This window comes from Anomalospiza imberbis, chromosome 1 (genome assembly GCF_031753505.1).
Source record: "Anomalospiza imberbis isolate Cuckoo-Finch-1a 21T00152 chromosome 1, ASM3175350v1, whole genome shotgun sequence".
Taxonomy (NCBI): domain Eukaryota; kingdom Metazoa; phylum Chordata; class Aves; order Passeriformes; family Viduidae; genus Anomalospiza; species Anomalospiza imberbis.
In genome coordinates, this window is record NC_089681.1 from 129406062 (window position 1) to 129432628 (window position 26567).

Sequence of the window (26567 nt, forward strand, 5' to 3'; positions counted from 1 at the left end):
AATGACTGTCTCCTTGTGCAAAAATATCCATTAAAACTGAAATAAACCAAGCAGTATTTCTGGTATTAGTCATAATAATACAGCAGGCGGTTTAGTTCTCTACTAACAAAAATGAATTCCCTATTCCCCTTCACGCTCTGCTGACCTCTATGGCTCCATTTGTGATTGACCATTGTTGCTGTTCGCTACCCATGGGAATAAAGTATTTACTATAGATAACTTTACTTTGACTTAACCAAGGCCTGGATAAAATAAGATTTCCTGATAAATGCACATGGATGCGAAAAAGTACACTGGTAAAAAAAGACTGTGACAGACGTTAAAGCAAAAGCTCATGGATTATATTAGATTTACTTACAATTAAATCTGAAATTTTCATGTGGGTGGTAATTTATTTGCGGGTCAAAGACTAAAGTGAATCCCTTACCAAACACCTGCTAGGAATATCTAGCCTAAAATTCACAGTTTTCCATCTGGAGGGAATAAAAAAGGGTGGGAAGCAGGCAGCAGGCCTAGATAGCCCACACAGACAGATTTCAGAGAAACCAAATGGTATCAGCTGGAAAACCTGGAGCTGGGACTCTGTAGAGGTCCAAGCCCGCTGCTGGTGATCTCTGGGAGCAGAGGAGTAGGGAGGAGCTGAACTCTTTCAGCAGATGCACTGGCACGTTCACCGTAGCACTGCAGAATCATATTGAGGGAAAAATCTTTCTTTCTGGCTCTTTGTTAGAGTAGCTGAAACTTCCTGCTTGTGAAATGTTTCCTCGGTGCACAAATTGCCCACTTGTTCTGCTTTTCTGACCTTCCATGTGGTTTGGCCAGTACAGTCTGACAGACTGCACAAAAGTCCCGTAAAATCGGATGCGTGGTGCCAGACAGTGATGTGCCCTCATTTTTATGAAAACTACCTCCATTTGGCTGCTGCTGTGGCGATGCAAAGCAGAAAGTAATCTATTCATGAATACCTGTATTCATCCGCTGTACTTGTCTTTGATGGCTAGGTACCAATAATTTAGCAAGTGCCGTGTTCTGACACTCACTCCAGAAGTTCAGACTGTCTCAATGGTATGGCAGCACCAGTAATATAAAGTACACTGACTTCCTCTCTAGAGCAGCATTATTTATGCATGACATGGAATAATGCCTAACAGGAGCAATGAAAGGAAGAAAAGTGCAATGAGCTAGTGTGTATATGGTATGACCTTGTTAACATTTCACGGCAGCATAATCTTTTTGTACTTTCAAGCATGATAAGTTAATGCACACCACTGTGAGACACATTGGAACTGACAGATAGACATGCATTTTAAAAACCCGGCTCAGCAACTGTCACTTTACCACTACACAAAGTGTATGAGGCACTGAAAAATGATGAGGAGAAACCTTGAGGAGTAACAATAAAAATCCTTGCTTGTATTCCTCAGAACACATGCAAATAACCTGCAGCTTCCATCTGCAGATTTTGATGAGAATAATCTAAATGAGACATATATATTGTGACAAAGAATTGAGAGTTTAACTGGAATTGTGAACGTTGGCATGAAAGGCTGCCAATTGCTTGTGAATCTGAGGACTTGGTACCTACACAGAAAGCAAGCAGACAGGGCTGCAGAAGCTGGTCTTGGAAAAGGTTATATAGCACAAGCTGTGTGTATGTGTAATGCAGGATCTCTCTTAGGAATAAACCTGAAAAGAATGAATGGCATGTGAATAGGACACATACTTTTAAACCCTACCACTGTATAAGCTTGTTTAGATTGGGGATTTTGAAACTGGCAAAGCATTTTCTTCCCAAACACCACTTATGTGACAAAGGAACTTGACTAAGTGGGAAATAGTGAGCTGTCAAGTGGATGTTGCATGACATAACACAAAGGTCTGGTATTAGTTGCTTGATCCATAATATACCTCTGTAAGTTCAGGATAAAAAACTGAAAAACACAGATAAATCTTTTGCATCAAATATTTTACTGACAGGCAGCAGCCCTGCTGCATACATTTGGGGTAATTCTGACACCTGAGAATCTTTCAGAAAACTGCTTGCCCTTTATGTAGCAGAATGAAGACTTAGAATTTTTTTTTTTTTTTGTGAGGAGAAAAATACTGTTCCATAGAACAATTAGTGTAGTCCTGAATGTGCTCTTCCCCTGAAGTAGCACCTTTTTCTTTCTCTCCCACCATAATGTACTAATTGAAAAGCAATAAAGGATTTTTGTAAAATCCAAACAACAGCCTCAATTGTGGTCATACCTCAATAGTGTAGACTGCATTTGCCAGGGAAGACCTCATTTCTGAGGACTACCTGCTTTAATGTAAGTTTTAAACAGTTTGAAAATATGTTTATTGTCTTGGTTCTGCTCAACAGTAACTCCACTGCCAAAAGGCCCAGCCATTCTGTCAATGTATTATAGGATAACTCCTCTATGTGATGTTTCTTCCAGTCCTTTATTTGGGTTTCTCGTTCTGTAACATTACAAAATGCAGTTCTTCCTCTCTGAATCATTAGAATGTTCTTACTAGATCACATATAATACATTTGGTCATGACTGAAGTTCTGGTGTAGAGTTTTTTCCCAAATTATATAGCTTTTGGGTAATGGTGAATGAAATTGGTTGTAACATGGTATTTAAAGATAACTGTAAGACTCCTGAAAGATAAACAGGTAACTTTCTGAATAAACTACTGTGACCCTGAGGGACACCTGGAGTTCTTATATGTGCTAGGGTTATAAAATTCTCATGGAAAAAACCCACCAAACTTTCTTCATTCTTTTTTTGAAAATGAAAAATTTGAGGAGTGATTGAAATACAGGTAGAAATAATTTTATTTTGGTTTAATGATGAGGAGTACACCAATAGCTTCTACAAGTGTGTAGAAAATACAAATATATACTTTAAAAGTTAAATTAGGTAGAGGATAGTGCTTTAAAGGGAGGTTTTCTACCTGTAAAAAAAAGAGAAATTTTCTCTGACAGTTCCTGTGTGAAATAGACCAGTGGAAAAATAAACTGGAGAGCACTGCCATATTGTCTTGTAAACTAAAGGAAATGTTAACCATACAGGTCTGAAATAGTAGGTATCTTGAGCTTTAATACAAAACCCCCATATTTCTAAATTAAAAGCTTGACAATGTACATGACGTCCTCATACATGCATTCATGGTAATGTAATACATGCAGTGAAGTAGTATATGCTAACAATAAATTTGGCTCAAAAAATGTTGCAATTATAGTTGCCATAGCATTGGAAAGTTTAGTTAGAGAATAAATGCACTGGAAATACCTAATCATTTCACTGGGAGTACTGTTCATTGTTGAATGTGGTTTTAAACACTGAAATGAAACAGTAAATGCAGCAATAAAATAAATCAGAAATTACATATTTTTAGACATTATTCCATCCTTTTCTCTATTTTTATTCTAAAAGAAACACTTTCCTGAATTTTTCTTATTTTTTTTCCCAAGGGTCTAGTTTTTCCATCCCAAGCCTTCCAAAAGGATTGAAGGAAGGACTAAGGAGGATGTCTTCCAGAATGACTTCAAACTCCTTTCCATGACCATAAATCATGGAAGAAAATTTGTTAAGAAATCTGATGACATACACTGTTTTCATAGCATGAGTCATATCTTTCAGCCAGGCTTGGAATGAAAGAAAATAAGAGGGAAAGGGCAAAAAGAGGAGGAAGGCATAGCACTGGCTCCAGATCATCTATGAACTGCATGTGTTATGGTTGTCCCTCCATCAGGAGACCAGAAATGAGGCAAATGTAAACTTCAGATATGGACCTGGATCTTCCCTGTCTCTTTGGTATTCATGTCAATGTTTGCTTGTAGTTGCATTACAGAGAGATGAATCTGCTGTAAAATAGAGATTCCAAATGGAAAATTCCCAGACTCCATGGAGATGTCCTCCTGTGTTTGGCTTCCAACTGCAAACCTGAATACACATTTGACCTTTAAAAGAATTTGGGAGAGTCTTTTCTTTAATTTTTTTCTGACTTTGGAGGGTGTGTCACTCCCCATTAAAATCACAGCTGCAACCAGAGCACTTCATCTGACTGTTTTTTATACAGCGAGATGCATCTTTCATGAAATCATGATGGACATACTTTCTAATAACAAGGGGAAGGCTGGCTTCTTCTTCAAGTAATCGTCAAAGAACCCCCAATTGTAATGCAACATAAAGATTATTTTCTATCTCATAAACTGTATTAATCCCAAGACCATTAACAAAGTTTAAAAAAAAGCCTTTAAGAAAGAATTTTCACAAAAATGATGGCTTACAAAAATGGCAGAGATACATTGAAGACCTTAGTAAAAAGGAACAAGTATTTGGCCTCCATAAATCTTTTTAAGTTTCTCATCATCATCATTATTACTATTAGCTCAGTGAAGTCCGTATACCAAAGCAGTGATAAATGTCAATAATTGTTTTTACACACGATTGAGTGTTTTGTTTTAAGACTGTGTATCACCAGTGATGGATAAAACTCTAGAGGTTTGGACCTGAGGTTGTTCATACAAGCAACTTGTAGCTCATATCTCTGTTTTATCCTGAGATTGGAACCAGACTAAAGAATAAATTTATCTCCCTGGGGAGACTGAGAGGTGTATGTGCTTTCAGAATAGAGCAGCTTGGTTAAAAAATTACAATTATATCTGAAAAATCTCTGGGATTCATTTCTGCAAAATTAAAAGCAGCATTTATTTTCCATATTTTCATTTTAGAGCAGTTGTGCGCCAAACCTGCTTTAATCTCTTAAGCTGAGCAATGTTTTGATGGAATCATGAAACATAAGTTCTTTCCACTTTATTCATCCCCTTTCAATTCTCCAAGTCTTTCTCTGCATCCTTGAAAACAATCCCTGTCTTCAGCAGCATCTTTCAACTCCAGCACTGCCCCTCTTGCCATCCAGAGTGTCTATTGCCATTTCATTTTTGTCTCTTTTCAATGATTCCCTGTCATATGATGCTGAGCTCTACCCAAAACTCAGGGGAGTCAGACTTAATTTTAGACAGAGGCCACAGTGGTTAATTTTAAATTCAGATCCAAATCTGCAGTTTCCTGTGTCTTTGGCCTTTTTTGATACATCTTTCCAGCTTTGGCACTCCCATGCTTATTTCATACTCACATTCCCCAGTGTGTGGGAGTGCTGTTGTTTGGGTCAGAGAACTGGAATTCCGGAGTCAGGAACTCATATTCTCCTAAATTACTCCCTTCATGGCTTTTACGACTAGCTGTTAACTTGTTTATTTCAATGACACTGACATAGGGTGTTTCTCTTTTTTAATGCCAACTTGACACATAGTTGACATAATTTTTGGAAGTTCTGTTTATCTAATTTGGAAAGCAATATCACTTTGAAGCTATGAAAATTGTCTCAGTTTCTTAGTTTGGCCTCTGTGAAACTGAAGCATATTAATTCAAGAACAACTTTCGAAAATGAGGTGCTAACGCGTCCAAATTATCCATCATCTACCTAAACAAAAGAATTATTTACTAACCTCACAGAATGGAGTTTGGTTGCTTTTTCTTGCAGACCCAGATGCCTCCCCAACCTTCTTATCTTCCTGGCATCCAGATGCTCTATTCTTCCCATCACCAGGAGGGTTGTCAAAGGTCACAGCCTGCGGATCACTGAACTAGATTAGCCTTGCAAATTACTATAGCCCTAAACCCTCTCATCCAAGATAACAGCAAAATGGCCCTAACTTAGTCAAGGATTTTTTTTACCAGATTATTACTATCTCCAAAAATGCAGTTATCACATATTTTAGTGCACTTACCACATCCTTCAAATTTTGCAAAGCACTGCATGCTATTTTACAGCAGCTCAGGAGCATGCCTGCATTAGACACAGCATGTTCTCCACTTGTTTTACTTAAGCAAAGACCTTCATCAGAATTATTTTCCTTGCTTATAGCATGAAATATTGATTGAAACCATCACTGCAGAGAAATACAAACATTCTCCCAGACAGCGCTGGAATTTGGCTCACAAAATGTACGGGAAAGGCAGAGAGAAAATTTATATTCAAGGCAATATCTGTGCTCCACATTGAGCCAAGAATCTGAGTTTTCCTTTCAGAAGCCATCAGAGGTGTTATTGCCAAATCTCACCATTAAACCAGGACACATTATTTTTGGGTTTTAGTTTTGATTCTCTTATGGGTTTACAATTTTTTTTCCATATCTATTTTGCATTTTATTCTACACGTCTTCTTAAGAGATTGAAGTGCTCACATGCTGTACAAATTTAGGTTTCCACACCCATTCCTATTTTTTCAGTTTTAGGAGGTACATTATAACATGTGAAATCAGTTTTTTACAGAGCCAATAGTAACAGAGGTGCATATTTTGGCAGATTAATAATTCTCTTTACTGTAGATCTCATGAATTCTTCTCTTTTTTTTACCTTCTTCCCTCATGATTTTAAAGTCCAGCCAGTGATTTCAGTGGTCAAGTCACATTTATACAATTATATGCTTCAAAGGCATTTTTAAGGAGAAAATTGAACAAACAGAAAAAGATGAATTGGCAACATGAACACTTTACTCTTTAATAACTACCATAACCATTAAAAAACCACAAAACTTTCTAATTTAAAGTAGAAAACATATTTTCTAACTTGGTGGTATCCACCATCACTATTATCACCACCACAAAAAACAAGAGTAGGAACCAGAAGTGGTGCATGATCAGTCAGCTCCATAAAAGAGGGATCACAGTTGGTTTGGGTTTCCTGTCCCTAACTTTAGCATTCTGAATGTTACATGTTTGCTCTGAATTAGTCACATAGGATTTCTCAGCAGGCAACCTCTCATTTTGAATTGATGAGTATAGATCACCCTCTGGACCTGGCTGTGTCTCTCCAAAGATCTCAGAGGGACCTACATACTGACTTAGAATAGATGTCCCTGTGTTTTCCTAATGATGGAGCTATACTATTACCATGTTTGTAATGCACATCTGTTTGTGCATGAGTTTTGCTGAACATGTACATAAACATACACATACAAATGTGTAAATAAATGTGAATAAATAAATGTAAATAAATATGTATATTTTAATGTATTATAACCAAATTCCACAATCTAGATACACCAAAGTTGGGATAATGAAATATAAACACACAGTCTGCTTTCCCACAACCAAACTTTAAATTATCTAAATTGCTGTGTCTTCTAAATTGAAAACAAAGATGCATATGTTTGTTCCTTGCCATTCAACCCAATCTGGCCTAGTCAAAATGATTTACTAGCAAAGGTCACCATGCCCATGCAACAATACAAACATGCCCGGGTAGCAATTTCCCTATAGTAGAACAAGGCTAAAGCAGTGCTGTGGCTGGGGAGATGCGGCAGATATCCTGCAAGCCAACCCTTGAAGCAGGAATCAAAAATGTTCAAGACGGTGATGGTATCTGAGGCCTTACATACAATTACTGAAGAAGTTCACAGCCTTTATCAGCATTTTCTTTGTAAACCAAAAAACCTTGAATCAAAACAATGAAGAAATTCTCCACCTATTCCTTTAAGGAATCTAAGCAGAGAAACCCATAAACTATTTGCAAAATGTACACATTTTTCTAAACCTCCCCTGAATTCCCTTAAAGGTACTGATTTGGAAAAATGATGGAGAAAATGTTCAGTTAAATGTATTAGTAATTTATTGTACCAAAACCAGCACCCTTATGCATTACATAGCAGCTATGGAGTAGACAATGTGATCTGATATATACATATGATACCATATGGCGTGATTATTGACCTATCCATGTGAAATATGGATTATGCAAAACATTCAGAGCTGGTACAGCTAAGGCTTGGAGCCTAAGCAGAGATGATAGGACAGTGTGGCATGTATTTTTTTTCTCCTGGCACCTGAACACAGATGGTAGCTCTTTTTACAGACTATCAGCCTCAGGAATTCCTCCTTCATGCTGTTTTTATTTTGGTGTGTTTTCAAAGGGTGTATTTCTTCTTTGGTACCATAAGGACAAGAAAATAACAGTCTGAGTCTGCTTTATTACAGTTTCTAAAGAACAAAAATAACACATATAGATGAAAAGGCTATTCCATTTTATTTTTCAAATACTTGGAAATGCAGATAATGACCTTGCTTGGCTTTTGTTAGTGCAACAGCAATTTCATTGCAATGCACAGTGTAATTCCACAGAGGTTGAATCTCCTCTTATGAATGAAACATTGATAGGCAGAGTTGTATTTTTATCACATCACCATACCCTTGTTTTATTTTCACTTCTATGGGGTTCTAGTAGTGCTTGGTTCTAGTACATGAGTATGCAGTTATCCCTACACTTTCCTGGTCCTGTTTTTTCAGCATTCCTGCAGACTCTCCCATGACAGGCACAGTGAGCAAGGTGGGCAACACACATCTTCCCATGGTAATGCTCATCAGTGCACAGCAGGATCAAAAATGGTTTATGTGGATTATGTGCAACTCCTTCATTTTAGCAGATTTTTATTTGCATTATAACACTTAGCATATTTTCGGATAAAAAATACAGCACAAAAAATGGCTCATTTGGTTTTCAACACTCTGTAGGATATGGATCACCAAAGATTAATGCTATAAACAAAAAAGTCAGAACAATAATAATACCTGTCTAGAAAGATAAATAGCTATGTTCCTCTTACATTAGCTGACAAAACACTGTCAGAAACTCCTATATCCCAAGGACAGCATCTTTTCTGAATCATTATTGCCATGCATTTCTTATAATTTCTTTAATAGGTGGGGAGCTGGAATAGAAAAGAAATCTTGGCCGAAGCACAAGGATTTCTTAGATGGAGTACACCCACTGAGATGTTTGTGGAAGCAGCTGTAGGCAGAAAAATTATTCAAGTGGGATCTGAAAATGATTCTCAGAAGGAGTGAAACAACATAAACAGTCAGCTCATTTCCACCTTTGCACTGTATTTAAAATAAAAGAATAAATGCTGCACTATGAGCAGACAGAAAGTGTGTTAGGAAACCCTCAGTATTCCTTATCAATCTATTTTGGAAGAATTTTTGGTATTGGGAACACTGATAAAGTGATTAAAGAAAGTACTTTCTTTTCTCATTAAAGTAATTTACCGGCTACTGTAGTCAACCATATCATTAGACTTCATGAATACAGTTCTCCAAAAGTAGCTCCAAACTGTGGTTTCAGGCCCCAGTAACTTCCTAGAAGTCCAGCTGATACTCTTGCTCCTTTCACTGCCAGACCTTTTCGTGTCCAACGTGAATGTATTCATATGGTTTATATCCATGTGTCGTAGTGCCCCTCAGAATAAATGTCCTTTTGCTCCTGGAGACATGCTTAGAGAAATAAATTGTGCCTTCTCCAAGACTTTCCTTTGCAACATAAAACCAACAAAGTCCTTTTTAATTCTGTCATGTGATGGGGTTTCTGTTCTGTGAGTATTGTCCTAGTCTTTGCTTTCACCTATTCCTTTCTGAGTTCACCTTTCGGTGGTAGATCTAATTGAGACTGCTCTAACTGTGCCCCATGTAATCAATAGCTCTTTAAACCACAAAACATACCATAAATCTGTGTTAATACTTAAAAATCTAAACCCAAAAAATGGCCCAGCATCAGAAAGGCATCAAGAGAAGCATAAGGACATGTGATATTCTTATTTTTTGAAATTCAGATTCGTGGGTCACCAAACATTTAAACCTTATTTGACGACAAAATAATTTGCTCATTTTTCAGCCAAAGGACATGACTGATCTCAGCATGCAGCTAAGCATATCAGTTTCTTAATGGTATTAAAGAGAAGAAAATTTGATAGGGATGGGACTTGTGGGAGTGATTATTCCAGGCTGAGAAACTGCATATTAGCTTTAATAATACTGTGATAAATCCATACTAAAAGAACTTATTATTATTTGTATTTTTTGCACTCTTCAGTCCCTGAAGCCTTTAGACAAAGAAAGAAATTTGTGTCCCTGCCCATCCTGTTCTCCACAGACACAGGAGGAGTCCAGGATCCCTGCCAGTTGTGTCCTACTCTTCCTTTCTGCTTTTATAAAGCACTTTATGTACATAAATTTTTACCTAACATTTTGTATTGTGCTATGTATTTTTTTAAAATGTAAAAAATACCTACCCTGGAGTTGGAAGAGAAAGCTGCAAGACGGTTCAATATTTATCCCCCTTCAAATGTGACTGTCTGTTCTGGAGGATGCCAGGTGCTTCAAACACTGCCAAACATATGGCAGGGCTGCGGCGCAGCCGCCTTTGACAAGGAGCTGAGCTAATGGCCCCACATGCATTTCATTTAAAAATATGGACAACTATTCAATCAAAATGAATTTTGTCATCTTGGTCAAAACCACATTCAGTCTGTGTTGAGAGACTTGAAAGGATGCTCCGCTGCCCATATTTTATAACAATGACTCATTCAGCTGCTATAATCCCAGTCAGATACAGTACAATGCTATTCCTCGCCTGTTCCTTTTCTTTCAGCTGTAACTTTTCCCCTGCTATGCACAAAACCCTGTGGTTGTCAAGAAGGTCTTGTTAGCACCTGATTTTTAGGGGCTAGCTACTTATATCCAAGGCTTTGCACTTTCATACTCCTTTTCCCCTCTAACTCTGACCCTTTTTCTCTGAGTATGAAAACATATCTCATCTTTACCTTGCAGCTACAGGACAGGAAAGCAGCTACAGTTACAGATCTGTATGATACAAACTTTTTCTTGATTTGTCTGATGAAAAATTTAGAGGCAAGTAGAAAACATTATTATCTCAAAGCAATTCATTTACAAAAGCATAACAACCCTACCAACCCCAGCAGAGCCAGCAGATAAGTCAGCTGTAATAATTTTTCGTTTAAAAGGGATTTACCTTCTATCATGGTTTCCTAGACTGGTTCCAATGCTCATTAAAAAAATTGGTTCAAAAAAAGCCTTATGATATCCTGCACCAAGCAAACAGTGAACCTCCTCCCTAAAAAAACCCATAAAAATAATAATTGGCAGAAATAAGCATATAAAATGATCTGTGGGGCTTGCTAGAAAGACATGCTCCATTTCAGGAATGAGACTAACTTACAATTAAAGGCATGAAGCAATTTTAGAGGTTATGATCAAATTAAATGAAAATAATCTTTTGTAAAATAAAAGAATAATAATTAAGTAATCAAACATACAGTGCTAGGCTGCATTCATATCAGGATATGAAATTTCCCCTAATTTAGCAGGGGAAAAAAAAGGGAGGAAATAATAATTGTGTGTTGCCCACAAAGAAACAAATCTATATATAAAAAATATGCTACCTCCCTCTATTGCTCCCTCTTCTCCCTCCCATGCTGGGTGGGTGAGCTCCAGACTTGACATGCTGGGCTCTGTGTGGGATCGCCCAGCTGAGCACTGGGGACCCACCTCTCCCCACCTAGCAAAAACCATCACTTTGCTGGTGACACTTCCCCCAGCCCATGGCCCCAGAGGGTCTGAACCTGCTGTGACAAACACCCTCTGCCCAAACCTGCAGAGCAAAGCTATGGGGAGGCTCTGGCCTGGGGCCACAGGGGTGCCCAGAATCTGGGTCTGGATTTCTTAAAAGGGCTCTCCATTTGATTCTTGTTGGGGTGGAGGGGGTGGAAGGAGGAGCTAAGGGTAGATTATTCTAGCTAAATAATCAGCAGACTGAAGTAAGTGGCTAGACCACAGGTATTTGGAGACTGTAAACGTGGTGTATGCACTGACTGACTGAAATAGCTTCTCAACAGCTGTAAGCTATTACATAGACACTGGGCTTTTCTATCCTTTATTAACAGCAACTGAAAAAACTGCTCAAATTTGGTTTTGTCTTATGCACAGCATTATGAAAAAAGAATGAAAAAATGTTCCTCTATAAATTGTTACCGCATTTCTAAAGACATGATGTCATAAAAATGCAAAATAAAAACTGCATAAAAATGCAATTAAACTGGGCTAGAACTTAATTAAAGTCCTATTTCTTTAACTCTATAAACTATTTTAGGGAAATATTTGTATCTACCTACATATGCATAGTTCTTACTTGCAATCAGAGTGGAACATTTGAATTATCATTATTACGCTTACGGCCAGTGAATGTGGCTATTTGTCAGCTTGTATGAGTTTTCAGGGATGATGTCCTCCTGATTAAGGACCGAAGGTCACTTGTGGAAAGGTCAGTGAACATCTTGCTCTGATTCAAAGATGGGGAGAGACAAGCCCCTGCACATCACATCCGACTGTGTCCATTGTGTGTGTGAATGGGAACAGCTGGACATTGTTTAACAATCATCCTTATGGGCACAGGCTATGTCACAGCACCTAAGCAGCCTCTAAGGTCCTCCAGTGTGAATATATCCACCTTTCTAGAAGCAGATCACTAAATAAAACAGGTGACAATGCTTCTTTATGCAATTAAACCAGCCAGGTATTCGCTCCCACTTGGGAACATAACACGTTGTGGAAAAAAATGGATGAAGGAAAGAAAATTCTGCTAAAGACATGAAAGTTGTACAGTGTCTGTATAATGAGTGAAAGAAAGAATTTCTTATGCTTAAGAGTATAACAAATAAAATGCAAAGCAGACTCACAGGTTATGGGAACGTATTTTCAAACTGATGAGCAGAGACAAGTTGAACTCCTGACCAGCCAAGAGATGCAAAAACCCTAATGAGTTGTAAAATGGAGTCTTACAGTTTTTTGAATGGGACTGAGAGGTAGGCTGAGAAGAAGTTTAAACTTGTGATGAGTCCTTTTGTTCTTTGTTTTCAAAAGAAGGAGGCATTTGTTCATTGTGATCATTTGCACCCCAGCTATGTAATCTCATGCCTCACATTTTTCTTGGCCTTTATAAAGACCTTTTATTTCCTTTCTTCCCACCAACTTCACTGCTGTGATTTTTTTGGCTCCCATCTGGAGTATCAGAGATAGATCTCAACCAGACACAGGACAGGATACATTGGTGATTCTGCTGAAATATAAATATCTTGAGTGCCTTTGAGGTATACCCAGAAGATTATACCTGCCACTTGACAGATCTGGGGTGGCAAAGGAATTTTCCCCAAAATCAGATTGGTGGGGGTGATTGAATTATCTGCCTTTATCTGTAGGATAATGTGGTAGAATGGTTAGGATCATCTGACAAATAACTAACATCATAACTGCTAATGAAAACAGAACTCAGCAGTGAAAAACCTTGATCCCCCAGCTGTCTCTGTGATGTATAACAATGCATTTGGACCTTTTGCTATAGATCTGCAAGTTGTCACAGGGAGCTGGCAAGATTTTTGTGGCTCCTTTGTGGCTGAGCATCTATTAAATGGTCAAATGCAGTAACAAGTAACTGGGCTTAGTGATCTAACCAGTCCTTTTCAGTTCATATTCACATAGTAATTTTACTTTTTGCATATACTAGGCCTGCTAAGCAAAAGAGAGAAAGGTAAGTGATGTCTCACTATAAGGGCATCGTGAAGTGGCAGATTTTCAGCATCAGTTTCCAGATGAATGGCCTGGTGGTTTTCACTGGAATCTGAGGTCATGACTGTGTGTGTAGCACTACTAGGACAGATCTGCTGAATTACCAATAACAATGTGTTCTCTTGTTCTGATGCTGTAGAATTCGTACGTATTTGTTTGGCAAAAGCTTCTATTTCAATGTCTTAAATATCTTATTAAAATAAGTATTCTGCTATTATCATTTAATCCAATGTGTTATGAATATGGCATTTGACAGTCTATGGCTGAAAATTCCAGCTGTCTTTCTTGCTTAAGAGCATAAAGTTTTACAGCCGTATGTGGCAAGCCACTAGGGTCAGCAAAAAAGGAGCCTGAATTTTCTATGCAGATCAGGAAAGCTGCTGATGAATTGTTATTCTTCCCCTTACTGGGGATCCCAAGAGACCAAATGATCTGAATTACATCCTCACCACTAGCAGATCTGTCTCTCAGGGGAAAGGTCAAAAATAAGATAGGGCAAGGAGAACAGGCAAAGGGTTGAGCATGCTTTGAAGTCTTCAGCCCAGTGTGGCAACACAAAATGCAGGCATGAGGGGCTGGTTGAAGGGCTATCCTGATTCCCACTCCAGAGAATTCCTCATGTAAATCCCCACAGGAAGATATTTTGTTAAGTGGTCTGGATGAAAAAGCTAAAGGATGGTGCTTGGCAGCAGGCGATGGCTTCTTTGGAAATCAGGGAGGAGAAGGCAGAGAGACGAGAAACAAGGCAATCGCTGGCAACTGTCCAGGGGTTGCTGTTCTCCATGCAAACATCTTCTACCATCGAGGTCATGACACAGTAGGGTACTCAAAGCTTATCTGTGGTGAGACAGGGGAAAAACAAGAGTGAGAAAGCCAAGGAAGAAGTATCTTACCCAGGTGGAAGAGAGCAGATTCACAACACTAACATTTGCTAGCAACAGCTCTGGGCTTCAAAGTCCCCTAGATATGGTACAGGACTTCATTTTGCTGTGTAAACTTCAAACAAAGAGACTGCTGCTATCCCATAGTTTTCCTGAGTAGTAATTTAATCTTAGTAATTTCCTCCAGGCAATTTAAACTTTATTCTCTATAAATCAGACTAGTAAAATAAGAATAATACAGAAGGTACAGAGCTAATTTCATTTATTTATTTTGAAGTGGTGCCAGAGGATCTGTTTTGAGGCTTCTTACAATCAGGTGTGGATGAGAGATAAGTCATAAAACTAGGACCTGGATCAATTTCTGTTGATTTTGCTCTCTATTCATGCTATTATACCAGCTGTCCATGGAATATATGAAACACTGTTTAAATAGTTAAACTACTCTAGACTTCTGAGTTAGAAAAATGACAGTTTGTGATGAGGACTGAAAAAAAATTCAGATCAGGAAATGTAACTCTTTCTCTAAACATTCAAATAGCTTTCTTTTTTTTTTTTTTTCTGAAAGGCTGCCAGTGAAGCCATCCTAAGTGGTTTTTAAATTATTTTGAGAAACACAACTTCAATGTCTTAAAATGGATGTTAGACATGAAAGATCATTCAACTCTAAAAAGGACAACTTTTGTTCAGTTGTAATGAATATTTAGCTAAAATGCACCAAATGGCACCGAAGTCCTGCTCTTTTTCTTCAACTGTTTTCTGGCAAAGACTAGGTGAAATATGAAGCCCAGGCAGGAAATGGATGGGGACAGTAAAGAAGCAATAGGAAAGGTAGGAAACAGCGGATGTCTTACATGAAGCATATGCTCTCCTATTGCTTCTTTACTGAAGAGAAGGAAAGAGTATTTAAGCCACTTCACCCTACCCTGACTTCTGGGCTGAGTCTAAGGTAGCACGATATTTTTCAAATATTTTCTAGGGGTGTGTGTGGATGTCAGTCCTGAGCATGGGACTTCCAGAACCATTTGTTTCTCAAACAGCTCTTCCCAGCTGGGGAAGCAAGTATTAAGCTGGAATGTGCCAGCCCTGTGCTGCTGAGGATGGCAAGGGCCAGGCAATGTCCAAGCATTTATCTTCACCTTGTCCAAGAGGCTTCCTGAAGCCTTCTCATCTCACACCGAAAAATCCTCACTCACATCACCTGCAGCTGGGGATTTATTTACAGAATAGCTTTCATTAATTTTGATAAAAAATCAGTGTTGGCAGAAACCACTTTTCTCACTACCAAGACTTCCTTTTCTATTTCATAAAGTATGTCAATGGCACACAGTAACTACATCAGGCGTTCTAAGGCTAGGGATGAAGTGAGGAACACAGAAGTAGCCATGGGAATTCAGGGGAGCAATATTAATTGAACTATCCCAATTGTAACCACAGAAGGGACAAGGAGAGGTCCAGTCCCTGGATCCAAAGCCAGGCTGCTGATGTTAACCCCATTGTGGCAGATGTTTATCTGAGCAGTCCTTAGGAGGCTTGGTTACAGAGATCCTTCAGTCTGCTTCCCTTGTTTCTGAGTTTATCTGTCTGATGGTGAGAAACAGTCACTTCAGTGCCTGGCACTGAATGTACTCTAGAGTTTAACACCTTCCTTTTGAAAAACTGAAAAATATAAACAACTAAACAATGTCCTCCCTAATAAGGAGTGTTTAAAGGAAGATGCGATTCACATCCTTTTAACTATTCCTCGCTTTCTTTTTCCTTCTGTCACTTCCCTCTCTAATAGAGCAGGAGGTGTGATACAAATAGCAAACCAAAAGCAAACACCAAGCAGAGCCTCTGACTGGATGCTTTCTCTGACCAATGGTTTTAAACCTCTACTTTCCCAGGAAGTGCAATTTTACCAAGCACCTTGTAAATCAAAGGAATATGGACCTCTCAGCAGTGAAGTGGTTGATTTGTCAGGGAGATAACAGTGGGAATGTAATTTCTATCAGTAAGGCTGATTCAACCTTTTCTATTCATGAAGATTTTGATGGATTATGTGAGACCAAGTAGAGCAAATGGACACACCATTACATTCATGCAGTAAGATGTTCTTCGGCAGCTTTATCCCTAAGTACATTTGCAGGACTACTAGGGTGCTAGCAGTGTTGTCCCAGTCTACAGAACTCATGATGACAGTAAAAGGGAGATATCAGAAACTGTTGAAGAGGTGTTGCTTGAGTGGAGCACACTGCTGTCTAGGGACATGGCTGCTTTATATTTACTCTAATACTTCTACTGAGAGGAAATTAGCCAACATTTTGCTGAAGACACTGTTTGCTGCTAAAGGAAAATGTATCTCCCGTCCAGGAAGGGGTGCATTGCTACATTCACTGATCTCGAATCAGATGCAGAGGTATAAGGAAAGTATAGATCTGACCAAGGGAGAGCCTGTTACTCTCCAAACAAAACAAAATCCAACAAGAGAGGTTTCTGTCTTCTGGAGCCAGAAAGGAGCCTGCAGAAATTATAACAAGGCATTGCTGTGGCTCATTGCATCAATAACCATTTCCCATGCTATCCGAGCTGCTTGCTGTATTTATCTATTTTCTATTGTCTTATATTTAGTTCATGAGAAGTCTGGGAGTGAAACCATCTTCTCTGTTTGAACAGGAGATATCAAGTTCTGAGCGGGCTAATTGCTACTTTAATATAAAATAACAGACAATAACAATCACCATATAATAACTGAATATTGGGGATGGTAGGGCATACTGTTCCCTCTGGTAGCAACTGATGTTATAGCAAAACTGAGTAATCATCATCTACTGCTGAAAGGAGCAGAAAAGGCTATGTCCTCTATTTATACCAGTTGGGGTGCTCTCTAGTTTATCTGTGAAGACAGGCTTGCAGACTCTTGAAATATATTTTGGGAGATAATTGGATCAGTTCTTCCCAGTGGACGTAAAGCAATGAAGGCTCTGATGAGAGACAAAGGGAGAAGGATTTGTTCACTGAAGAACATAAGTTCCAAATTAAACATGAGAAAATATGGAGCTCAAAGAGGGGCTTGAGGAAGGAAGGGGGTAGAAAAGCAGAGATAAAGGAAAATAAAGGGATATTGTAGAAGAAGCATAGCTGTGTGTTGGAGTGCATGTTGCTGGGCATGGAAATGAGAGGAGATGTCGTCATTCTGCTTTCTGTGCACTGAATCTTTAAATGTAGATGAATATCTTTCCTTGCTGTGGAGGCAGCTCCAAGGCAGCTGCTGTCTTGTGTTTCAATGGAGATGCAAAGTAGTACTAGAGCAAGAAGGTTTCCTCCTCTTTGTTGACCAGCAACTTCTTTTTAAATTATTTGATTTTCACTTTCTGTGGTTTGGTTTTTTTGTTTTGTTTGGTTTGGTTTGGTTTGGTTTTTTTTGGTGTTTTTGTTTGTTTGTTTGTTTGTTGTTTGGTTGGGTTTTTTTGGTTTTTTGTTTTTTTTTAAGTTGCCTTTGTACAAGAAATGAAAGCAATCTGGTCTGGAAGATAAAAGCAATATATACTGTAAACTGAAAAATTAATTCTTGTGGGAATTGCTGATTATATATAGCAGTGCTGGGCACCTACTGCCGACCAGTTAAACCATCCCTGCTGTCAGATGGCACCAGGGTTGTTCTCCCCCACCAGGAACACAGGATTACATAACATGTGGTGTCAGTGACATGGACACCCATGTTGCAGTGAACCACACACCTCCAACTTTCTCCTGTCCCAATTTGGATTATTTCCATCACTACCCAGACTCAAAATTCTCAGAATTAAAACATGCCATTAGTAATCAGTTCAGCACATCATGCCCTCAAGTACAGTCAGGATGACTCACAGAGCAGTTTTCTTGTCCAGCTCTTGTATTGAGAGCCATAAATCAGTTGGTCAATCTCAGCTTTTGCCTCCTTGTCCCCATAATATTTCCACCTGCACATCATATACCTTAACACACAGTACACATACATGCTCCATGTCTTTCTGAAAGTCTCTGCAATTTGAATAATTACATGCAAATAGGGTCACCATACCACAGACCTTTAACTAGCATTAAATCCCTTAAATATCATTTGTTGTAGAAGATACTTAGGGTTATTCTCATTCCTCAGTGAATTTATTCCACGACTAAAATTTATGCATTTTTTTCTAAATGTGCAATAATAGCCAAAGCACCCACTTTCATGTCTTAACCTTATATTGATGGAGACAGGACAAAGCTCATAGCGCTGAATTCCATCTTGAGTTCAACCTGTTCTATTCAGTGCAGAAGAATGTACAGAGCTGGGCACTAGCTTTGACTCAAGCATGAGAAATAGGAAAGATGTGTAAAAATACATGTGATTATGTACAAATTACACATATGAAAAAATTATAGTCGTGCAAGTTTATCCATCAAGAAAATGACAGCCTATGGGGCCCCCTTCTTTCCCATCAGTGACATGAACTGTTTTGTAAATATTGTCTGACCACTTACTAAATTGACTGCCTATAGAGATTTTCTTCTGATTCATGCTCCCATTAAATGGCTTAAAAATTTTTGTATGCAAGGAATGTACTTGACTACTGAATTACTTTGGCATGAAGGATCGCTCGGTAACAAAGAATAATGTCTTTTATGCAAGACAGAGAGCTTTCCAGGAAGCAGAGTCAATGCTATGGACATAATTTGAACAGCTCTATGTGTTTGACAAGCTCCCTAATCCACTTCCATTAGAAAAAAGAAAAAATGAAAAAATATAGAGTCTCTAACTTTGCAGAAATGTCCATGTACAGGAAGAGAAAGGAAAACTGGAAATAACACCTGAGTCTTGTTACCTTCTGTCCCCTCAGAAAAATTCTATTGCAAGTATTCAGTTACAGTGGTGTGTAGAATATAAGAGCTTGAACAGAATTTAAAAGAGTATCTATTAGTGAATGGCACACTAAATAAAAGAAGATGTATGGCCTTTCAGCCTCTAGGTCACCAGGCCAAGTCCAGCTCACACAAGCAGTGGTGGTCATTGTCATTTGAGGGCTTCATGGTCAATATGACATTGGCTTCTGAGCCATGAACTGCCACATTAGAACTCTTGCTCCTCACCAGGAGATGAAGACATGACATTGCTTCTGCAATCCTCTGCTCATTTAAATTCAAATCACATTAATATTTGAGGATAATAACTATCCTGGTAAATGCATGTACATCTTGAATGCTGCACTACCTTTCATATTATAAGCATTAGTGCTAAACAAGGGCACAGTAAAAATGCATATCACTTAACAATATCTTTTCATTGGTCCAAACAATCATGCAGGATACAAACTAGTGGACGATCGGACCATGCCTGTAATAAAAATTCTTGAACAATTGAAAGAATTCTGGTACATTTACCTTTAAATAAAAAACTTGGCTGCCTTCTTTTTACATTATCCAGAAAACTCTTCTCCAGAAGAACTAGAATGGTATTGGCGTATAATGCTCCCTTTTGAGAGGAAGAATCTTAAAATACTTACTCATTTTTGCTTGGTATCCTCTCCTACCCAAGGAGTTTTATACCATGGAGTATTTTAACAAGGATTATAAATGTATGTGAGGAGGGAAATTCCTTTTTTTCACAAGTGAGAGACCAAGTGAATAAAGGCTATCCTGTTCTTTCTAAAATTAAAACTGTCCTCAACTACCTGCAATCAGGAATATTATTGTAATACTGGAACTCAATCCATCTTCCTTACGACAACGACCTTTTCTGTAGTGTTTTATGCTGCAAAATTTTAGCAGCACTCACTTGATAGACACTTTGCCCTACAACAGTTTTCTTGGCACTGATTTCCATCCTTCTACCCCCATATTTTGATATGTGTTTAGCAATTTATTCTTCAATCCATCTGCAACATTACTTAAATATGGATTTTTGTTGTGAGTAAAAAGCATTATGGTCACAGTAAACTTTCAATTTTCCCAGTGCAACTACATTTTATCCGCAGAAAGCTAGGCGTGAGGGGGAAATGGAGGTAGATAATTTTTATTTAAAGAAAGCTTCATTTTGCAAATGATGGAATTCACACAGTTTAAAATTAAGGCTTGAAAGCTGGGATGTGCAGGCTTGAAGACTGAACCCAAATCCTCTAGCAGAATCCATCAGGTACTTCAGCACACCCATCAGTTTTGCCACCAGTCAGTTTGCATATTTACAGGATCCTAAACTACACTGGAGCAATGGTGCTCAGAAACAGCAAAGAGGAGTCAGAAGTCTGGCCCCGGGAGGAGGTTTGAAGATATGCTGCCTACGTTCTCCAGTGGACAAAGCATCAAAGTGCCTCACAAGAAACGCTGCATCCTTTCAGCCACCCTGGACGTCACAGTAGTAAGCTCCAGTGGGATAAATCCAGAAGGAATCTGCTCAGCAACATGAGTAAGGGTTCCACAATTCTGCCCTATATTTTTTTTCTGGAAGCCATTTTTTTTAATCTGTTTGTAGGTGATGAAATTAAATGCTAAATTTCACATCCTCCCCCACTCAGATTGCAAGGCTCATCTAATGCATGTTTATGTAGAGTCTGATTCCCCTGCTAAGTGTTTCTATTCTCCACCCAATTTGGCAGCTAGTGAACAGTGCACAAAATAAATTTAATTGATTTGTACAGGTATTAAAACAGATTATCATCTACACAGTTTTGGAAAGCAGACACTGTGTGTTAGCAGACACTATGTGTTAGCCAAACAGATGATGCAAACTATAATGATTTACAAAGGGTTTCAGAGAGCTGGGTATTAGCAGACAGTAGATCACATTAGACAGCTAAACAAGTTCACATTTATCCATCAAATGACAAAGAAGATCCAAACTTAATCATGAGATATTTAAATATCCAGGAATAATTTATTTAAAACATCATATTAGGAATCAAATTTTCATACAAAAGCTCTTGATTTACCTATTCCTGAAAATCATGTGCATGATGAAATGCATCCATTTCCAGTGCAGGCCAGAACTTTCCATTCAGGAACCGACTGCAAATAAGCACCTCACCCAGAACACAGAACTGAGCATATACATGCAGCACCAACTGGATATCTCTGCTGAAAATCCATGGCTGCCCACTGTCTGGAGGAAAATATTGACATACTGACATATGGCTGACAAATATGCAATGTATATGTATGTGTATATGTATATGTACATATGCAATGCAATTGCTGCTTCCAGCATACAATTGATAAAGGAGAACTCTAGGAGGGCACATTAGCAGTCCTTGCCTCTCTTGGAAAGGTTGCTGTCCAGAATATTTGGGAATACTGTTACCTGCTTTGGTGCCCCATTCTGCTGCCCCTGCTCATACTGTGGTGTGACATGGGGATGTCAGGATGCTTGTCACCTTGTGCCACCACTCTGACTGCGCTGCAGCAATGGGCAGTGGTGAATGCCCAGGGATGAGCATAAAGCCATGACAAGAATGCAGCAATCTCAGTGCAGCATGCACAGTGACTGCTGTTATTTTACAATAAATGAAACTGTGGAATGAAAATGAAAAACCCTGATAGAAGAAAAAGGAAACAAGCTGTGGAGTTGTGTGAAGTGACACCTTTTTTGTCCATGTAAGGAGGGATTGTTTTTTCCAAGGGCACAGGATGTCTTTACACAATCAGATCTATAGAACTTGCAAAAGAAATTGTATAGCAGGTTCTTTAATCAAACATCTATGACAGATGAATTAAAACATTAATTAATGCAGTTAAATGTGAGATTTGAAATTTGTTTCTCTTTGTTCTGCAACCCAGGAGACCACTCTTTTTTTAATGCCTCCTCAATGTATGAAATCACTGTAGTGTCCTTTACATTGCTTCAGGAATTTCGAAGGCTGGAAAAATACTCTTTTTGGGTAATAAACTCATAGCTGGACTGAATTTTTCCCCTTCTACAGTAAAAACACAGTCAGACTGTTCTCCTTATCCAGCAATGACCAATGACCAGTGCACAGCTCTGACCAAAACACTGTTGTTTCAGCTGATTTTGAAAGAAGTCTTTTAAGAACAAGGTAAACTCCATGGAAACTCTCCTCTGAGTCTGACATGCTTGCACAATTACAGACATTGTAGCTTCTAGACTTTGATCCAGAAAAATACATAAGTGTCTGACTTCAAGAGGGATTTTTATACACTTAATGTTAGTTGCTTACATACTTTGTTTCACAGAAGTCTGAGCACAAGGTGTTAGCAATAATTATTGTTCTCTGTAAACATGCAAAGGGCATTCAGGAAAGGTTGAGTTTAGTATTCAAGTGTTGAATAATCTAAAAGGTTATGCTATCACATAATAAAATCAGAAAGCCAAAAAAAAAAAAAAAAGCAAGCACTTTCTGCCAACACTTTGAAATATATTATTCAGTTCTAGAAAGCTACCAGAATTTATTTCATAGTTATAGAATGGATTTTATAGCTACATAAAATTTTCCATCACTGAAAATCTCAAAGAAATTTATAAAGCAGGACTGAGTTTTATCTCCTGGTTATAGGACACATAGAGCTGCTGTTTTCAACACTCCAATTTCTTACAAGCATCTCTTTGGAACAAAAGTCAAGTCACTGCTTTTGCAAAATATCATCTGAAGTATAATGTGCAAGTCCAGTGAGGTCCTCTCCCATCCTCTGCCCTAGTATTCCTCCCTGCATATTACTTTCTACATGTTTCCTTCTTAGCTAGTGGAAAAAATGAAACCTGATCAAATTTCAAAGGGCAAAATACTGAATATATCAATCAAAATAATAAAATTAAGATTGATTGCAGTAGACTCAGACTTTATCCAGAGAAGCTAGTGGTATTAGTTTTAAAAATCAGTGAAGTAATAATAATTTAAAAATCTTGTAAAATAAAATCAAATAGTGACATGAAACATTTCCACTGAAACTGGAAAATAACATATTCATATTTAGTACCTCATTTCTGAAAAAAATATCATATAACCTTCAGTGGCTTCAGTTTTAAAGGTAAAGTTTTATTCTTATTTTACCATACATTTTTCAGGCAACAGTTATTTCCACAGTAGCCCTGCCTCTGTGGGCAGAGAGGTTTGTAGTTTTATAATGGCTAAAGTGCACATATAGCTTTGTCAGGACAGTGTAATTACATCAAACAGCTGATCCAGCCAAATGATGATAAAACTACATGACTGAAATGGACGTTCCTCTTCTCCTGGGAAATTGAAAACCCACTGAGGTGTTGCTGCAGGTAAATTTGTCTTAGAGGCTTTTCTGTCTCATTGTTCACCCATCTATTGGCCATTACTAAAGAAGGATTTAATGAGAGAGAATTTAAAGTATTTTTGGACACTGGGCAACACAGACTGGTTTGATATTGTTTTTCTGAAGTCGCTTGGCACTGTGGATCTCTAAATAAATATAAAGTCATTCACAATCAAACAGGCAAGAAAGAAATGACAAGTGTTTTGACAGTGCTCAAAATACTTTGAGGTATTTTTAGCATATTTCTGAGTCGTATTAGCTTAACCTGTAGTAGAATATAAATGAGCCCATATGGCAGAGATGTAATTATGTTCCATGTGAGAAATCCCTGTGGTAGATTTGGGGAAAAAAACCTCACTACATGTGCCTTCTGGAGGGCACGATTTACACATGATTACCTACTCATTTGCATTGAGAAGAATATGAAGTAACACAATGCTAACAACACGGTAATGAAAAGGGCAAGCAAAGACTCCAGATCCCTGGGGGTGCTGATCCCTCTGACTGACATCCAGTTAGGAGCAGGGAATTCGTCCCTTTAGGGAGTACATTTTATGGAGCGATCTTTGATTATGTGGGCACAGTAATCACAAGTCTTAATTATTATTACTGTGAGAGAATGGCCTACAAATCTCCAGGGAATGTCTCTGTCACAGATACTTTGCTGGCGAATGCTGAAAATTAGTGTTTTCCCAAGGATCATTTTCATTCCAACCTGATATTTAGCTGAAGTTTCTTTGACTACTAGTCATGAAACATTAAATATAGATTAGAGGCAGAGAGATGTTGAAAGTTAAAATTCACCGGCAGTGCACACCCGTACACTTGAGAGACAGCCCCAAATGTTGTCCAGATGTTGTAGCAACAAGGCTGAGGGTTCCCAAGCTGCAGCACCGCCACAACAGAGGAGAAAGTGGATGTTTAGCATTCCACTGGCCTTCTGTTTAGTTTACTTGTAGTGTATTAATTTAGCAGAAAGTCCTAACAGCCTGTTAGCAGTAGATGTTACCAAGTGTACACTATCCTGAAAGAATGAAGAAATTCTTTTATAGCAATAAAGGGAGCAATTCAAAGCATGTAATTGATTTTCCACATTTTCAAACTGTGATAAGACTAAGCTTTAGCAGCAGAAACATATGTTTGCAGTTTTGTCAGTGTTCTTCAATGAATCAAAAAAAAAAAAAAAGGAACTTATAACTTATTGGTTAGATCGTCAACATGCATTGGGCATTTTGATGGCTATTGAAGCATTTTCCAAGGGCATGTCATCTTCTAAACAGACTCAGAGGTAGTAGGGATTGCTTTTTGCCATAGGACATGTTTTTGTGATTATCTAAAATCATTCTTTTCCATTAGGAACACCACAGAAGAACATCAAGGCTTTTTTAACTAGTCATTGTCACGTTTGTGTGCTGTCCTTCCTTACATCCTTTTCAATCCTGCGGGGCAGAGAGGCAGCAGGGCAGGGCTCATTTCTGCTCACCCCTGCAGCATTTCCGACTAACTACTGCACACTGTGGTGTCTGACAGCTAGGCTGCTGCCCCTAGCCTTCACACCAGTAGTTGGGGGGCTCTCTGGGCCTCCCCACGAACATCCCTGATGATGTTCACCAGAGAAACCCAGAGCAGAACCATCCAAACAACCTTTCAGAAAGGTTTTTAGGTTCTCCTGACACCAGAAAGAAGACAGCATAGAGTGCAAGAACCTAAAAGAGGTCATCTGGTAAGGCTTGGAAAACAGGTCACCTACCTGTCCTCAGAAACTTTTCACTTTTAGATTTCTTCCCATCTTGCATTATGAGAAACCTCAGATGCTCAGCAGTTTCTTTGTGAAAAAAGAGTAAACACATCCTCAGAATAACCTATTTATCAGGATATATAAGGGAGATACAGAAAATTTGAGTCTTATTCCTACTCTGTTGGCCTTAGAGCATACATGTGGACCCAAAACTTCAGTCCGCTTGGCATGCTAAGCCTGAACTGCAGACAGATTCCCACTGCATTTCCATAAATAATTGGGGAGAGCGATGCAGGCTGAGATGGTGACACTCATCAGGCACCATTGGAGAGCAGCAAAATTTCCAGTAACTGAGGTAGCTGTGGTGGAGAAAATAACAGAGGTTCATGTCCCCACATGTCATTTGCCTCAATTCCTCTGTTGGAAGACTTGCCAAAGGTGAGAAGGAAACAGTTTGGCGAGATGCCTGCCCACAGCCAGAAGGGAAGAGGGTGTTTTCAGCATGGGGGTAAGGAAACCATCTTCTGGCATGGGGAGGAGTTGGCAAGGCTGACTAAGAATCAAACAGGGCAACAGTAGGGCAGGGGGGAAATATCCCTCAAAGAAGCAAGCTCATTCATGTTTGCTCCCTCAGGACAGCACAGAGCATCCCCCACAGAGCATGACTTCATAGCTTTGAAACTAGGTAAGCAAGCTTCAGAGAATAGGAAACGAGAATGCGTCATTTTTGAGAAACCAATCTCTTTTTTTTTTTACAAAACTGAAGTCTAAAGATTTGAATTTGGGAAACAATGGGAGTAACTACCTGAGTTTGTCATCATCTCATTACCATTAGGTTTCAGGTAGCAGCAGATGATCTTGTTTAGGTTTTTCACAGGCAAACAGGGGCAGCAGAGATCAGCATCTGATCTGAGGCAGATGCTGTGGTTGTGGCCTGGGGATGGAGGAAAGGGGACAGTAGAGACAAAGAGTCTGTCTGGGCCTCCACAGGAGGGATGGTTCTTCTGCACCACTGCTGTACACCACGGTGGGTGATGTCTCTGGAGTGCCATGCCCTTCCACCACAAAGAGGGTATTTAAAATACCTGAAGTGTGTTGAATGGCTGAGCAACCTGCTTGCTGTTCCCTCCACCAAAGCATCCAGCATCTTTGTAGAGTCACAAAGATTTCTTCTACAAAGCAATTACACCATAAGGGCAAAATATGGGTGAACTCATTCTCTTATTTAATATGACAGCATGGAAGAAGTGGA

At 38.8% G+C, this 26567-nt stretch overlaps 1 protein-coding gene across 1 annotated transcript in view; it reads right to left on the reverse strand.

Annotated features, from left to right (window-relative positions):
- Nucleotides 1–2800: 2800 nt before the first annotated feature.
- Nucleotides 2801–26567, reverse strand: part of CDK14 (cyclin dependent kinase 14) — a 384029-nt gene continuing 360262 nt past the window's right edge. Inside the window, exons 15-16 of the transcript XR_011005641.1 lie at nucleotides 5504–5626; nucleotides 2801–3853 (exon numbers count right to left, since the gene is read on the reverse strand). The gene's annotated coding sequence lies outside the window, so the exon portion shown is untranslated. The remainder of the gene's footprint in view (nucleotides 3854–5503; nucleotides 5627–26567) is intronic.